Source organism: Hibiscus syriacus, unplaced genomic scaffold, assembly GCF_006381635.1.
Source record: "Hibiscus syriacus cultivar Baekdansim isolate YM2019G1 unplaced genomic scaffold, ASM638163v2 tig00112993_pilon, whole genome shotgun sequence".
Lineage (NCBI taxonomy): Eukaryota > Viridiplantae > Streptophyta > Magnoliopsida > Malvales > Malvaceae > Hibiscus > Hibiscus syriacus.
Genome location: NW_024063434.1, coordinates 166,817 through 171,156, shown reverse-complemented (window position 1 = coordinate 171,156; position 4,340 = coordinate 166,817). Strand labels below are relative to the sequence as shown.

At 27.9% G+C, this 4,340-nt stretch overlaps 1 pseudogene; it reads left to right on the top strand.

Annotated features, from left to right (window-relative positions):
- The first annotated feature begins 1,182 nt into the window (after positions 1-1,182).
- On the top strand, positions 1,183-2,320 carry LOC120185186 (annotated as a pseudogene).
- Positions 2,321-4,340: the final 2,020 nt, after the last annotated feature.

The following is a 4,340-nucleotide window of genomic DNA, read 5'->3' as shown; positions in this document are numbered from 1 at the left end:
ATGAAGAGAATTGTTAAAAATTTAATAAATATGACTAAATAAATATAATTTTAAACCAAATATTAATAAGTATATTCACCAAGTAACGTAATTTATTATTGATGTTTATTTACCCAGTAATATAATTTATTATTAGCTCTAATATTATTTAATTAATTTTTAATAATCTCCTACATAAATAAATTTGGTAATTTAAAAATATTAATTCGATACGGTGATAAATTTTACTCGATGATAACATGCCGTAATCTAATAATGTTCAACGCATTGTCCTTGGGAAAAAGATCATCCCCAAGGTGGCAACCATTAACGACTTAAATGTGATAATATGTAGTGTCCGTCTGTCCGATCACATAACATGAATATTTTCTTATTTTTAAATAAAAAATATTTAAATATATTTAATTTTATATATTTAAAATATTATATAAATAACAATATTATATAAATTTAATCGATAAAAATAATAGGATTAGACATATCATCAGATCTATTATTCGAATGAAAACAATAAACCAACGAGGTGTGCCTGCTGTCTCACCGCTCTCTGTTTTGTTTCATTAGTTTGATGTCATCGACACATGGGAAATCCTCACGGAAAAAACATCATAACATGAATAATATACGGCAGTGTCGATCTATTATTAAATAAATGTTAAATCTTAAATTTTTATCAGATTTTTTATTTGGTTGTCTTCTAATTTTAAAATTTTATCTTAATTAATTCAAATTGATTCATATAATATATTAACTTTAGTAGATAAGTCTTTTAATAATAAATTTTTACATATACAAAAACTTAAATTTAAAATTCAAATAATATCAAATTGCTTATACGATAAAATAACTTCTACCAGATTTTACAGTTCAACATTTTCGTCGCATATGACCATTGAAATCAATGAATTACGGACCTAACAAATCCATTGAAATTAGAGAAAATTTTGGAATCTTGGATACCGTCGACGCAGCAATTCAACCCCACGTGTCCCATTTCTCAACGTTAACAGTATCGAATAAAAACACCAAGATGAGAGGTAGGTAAAAAGTTTTTTCTCCCCCAAAAAATAAATATAGCTTAACTACCATATGTTTAGTCTTAACACTATGATTAATACCCTATAAATATCTCTTCTCATAATCTTCTCAACCTTCCACAACAATTCCTGCACCAAGAAAAACATGTTCTTCCTCTTGAAATCTTTGTCGAGGTCAGTCCACGATGAACAACACCAACACCAGGCGGAGTTATCCAAGACGCAAGACGGCGGCGGCTGTACTGGTACCGGCGGTGATATTTGCACATCACTAACAGTGTGGAGAAAATCATTATTGGTTAGTTGTAGTGGATTCATAGTGATTGATTGTACTGGAAATCTAGTTTATCCAGTTGATAATTACATGTGAAAACGCCCCAAGGAAGTCACTCTAATGGACGCCAAAGGGGCATCCATTCTAACAATCAAACGTTGCAAGGTAACCATCAATCTTTACATAACTTTCTATAAAATAGTATTTTAACTCCTATTTTTTAAAAAATATTTTGTTCAATATTATTTCATTTAGAAAAAAATTCTCTATAAATGAAAATCATTAGTTAACATTATAAAATATTGTCTTTTTACCATAAAATAAAACGTTAGAGTCAGAATGTTCTAAAATCAAATAATAAGTGTCAAAGTGATTATTTAATCAAACACTAGGTGTATTTTTACCCTAAATTGAGACGTTGATAACAAAAATGCTTCAAAAAGGAATATGTGTCAAAGTGATCATTTTGATAAACATTAGGTACTAAAATTCTCTAATAAAATATTGATCAAAATAATTATTTTAATAAACATTAAAGGCTAATTTTGATATTATCCATATATCAAATATGGAGCTTAATTTCTGGTTTTCATCGCGCAGAATCTTGGACTAACACATAACTGGGTTATCTACCGAGGGGAAGTGGGTGATTACTGCACATCAGTTGTATCAGAAAAGCCAATTTTCTATGTGAAGAAGTGTATCAACATTTTGCATACCAACCCTAATGTGCTAGCGTACTTATATCGCCGGTCGTAGGACAAAACGTATGTGTACACGATCGAAGGATCTTATTCGAATCGATCGTGCAAAGTGGTAGATGAGAGGAAGAGAGTGGTTGCAGAGATAAAGAGAAAAGCTGCAATGAGCGGAGGTATTTCCTTCGGTCTAGATGTTTTTATGTTGATTATAAAGGCAGGATTTGATCCTGGATTTGCCATGGCTCTGGTTCTTTTGCTTGATCAAATGTTCTCTTAGATTTTAGAGCTGTAGCATAAATTACCATGTAAAATATATGTAAAGTCTATAAGTTAACACAATGCAATGTTTTCATTACCATGCTGATTTATTTTGGGAATTTTTTTTATTAGTACAAGATGATAAAAGATAATATTTTTATCATAATTTTTATTAATTATTAACAATACACGTTCTGTGTACGCAACTACTCGAACAATACAGAATTTGAACCCATTTTTTAATAATATAGGAGCACTTCCTTCCTATATTGATATCAATTTGTTATTAGAACAAATTGTGCAAATTTGTTGAACCAACAAGCCTAGCTATTCTTCAGGATTTTACTTGGTCAAATTTCTTTTACTTAAGTGACAAGTTTGTAAATTGGCCAAACCCGGTTCACAATATTTTAGATAAATGGTTTTATTCTCATTTTAGTCCCTCTGCTATGATTAAATTTGGGTTTTATCCTTTTTACAGTTTGGCATAATTTGGCTTTTCTATGTTTATAATGTTATTAGAATGTTCAATTGATGTTAAAATAATGACATGAAAGATGCATAGAAATCTAGTCAACCATATTCTCATAATTATGGTTCCATTTGAATTCAAAATTATTTCTTAAAAAAAAGAAAACTTAAGAGTAAGCCTAATTATAATTTAATTGGGTACCCATACAAGAACAAACAATATAATAATAAGTTCAATGAAAATATCAGCCCAATAACACAAGCCCATATTTAAAAGAATTTAATTAAATAATAAGCCCAAACTAACTTTTAAAACCAACATTCAAATATAAACAAATCCAAATTAAATTCATATTCGTCCCGAACATCAATGTACCCCAATCTGTTCATGATTTGTCATATTTCAACCTAAACAAAAGCTCATATGTTCCGGTGGTACGCATATTAATTTTATATTTAAATTAATAAATTATATATATATATTTATATTATACACTAATAATTTATTTTTGATATATTTTGACACTTAATATATGCATTGGTTATGTATTTTTTTTCTTATGTAACATGTTTTTATATATTTAAAAATTGATAATTACTTTTATTAGTGTAAGAAGATAACAATAAGCACAATAATTAATTATAAAATAAAATAGCCATCAATATTTCACGTGAAAAATCCTTTCACGAAAAATCATAGATATAAGAGAAAAGTTTTCACTAATTTCGAAAATTAAGAATATAAAAAGAATCTACATGAACAAAGTAACATTTAACTCCTAATCTCTAGTCTCTATTTATAGAGATTATTACTTTACTACAAAGGAAACTTATATGGCAAGAAATTTACTGAAATTATGTTTTCTATTCTCAATAACATAAAAAGAATATGCTTCACAGTTATAATCAAATTAGGTTTTCTACTTTCCTCAACAATTTGCGTTGGATTGAATTTAAATCAGACTCTAACAATCTTCATCTTGATACGAATTCTGAAAGTGTAAGGAGTTCGAAACAAAATAAAATGTTTGACAACATATTCTCTACTTTTTTCATGAAACTATGTAAATGAGTATTCTTTAACAATAAGTAGCAATAGAATCTAAATTTTACCGAAGCTTGGATGTATGATGTAATGTAATCTTCACATCGACAAGGTCATCATAACTATATTACTACAAGCAATATCATGTACAATATGATTCCAATTATCAATAACAATTATATATATTTTTGTTATTAATCCATATGATGAATTGAACTCTCTTTTTCTTCTCAAATTCATTATGCTTACAAAATTAAATTCATTTTTTCATTCTAAAATCATTATACCCAAAGCTGTTTTGTTCAACACAAAATTCTTTTTTTATTTCATGTAACCAATACCTATTTACCAAGAATGCCATCATCTGACATGAAGTAAAAAAAACTTCATCTTTGAAAATGGTTAAACACTGCATAACATAAAACTTGACAATATTCCTTTTCCCTTTAATTACAATGAGAGAACACTTACAGATTTTCATACCTTCATCTATCATAACGTGTGATGTTGTGACCCAACAATGAAATTTCACACTTCAAGGATGCCATTATCAT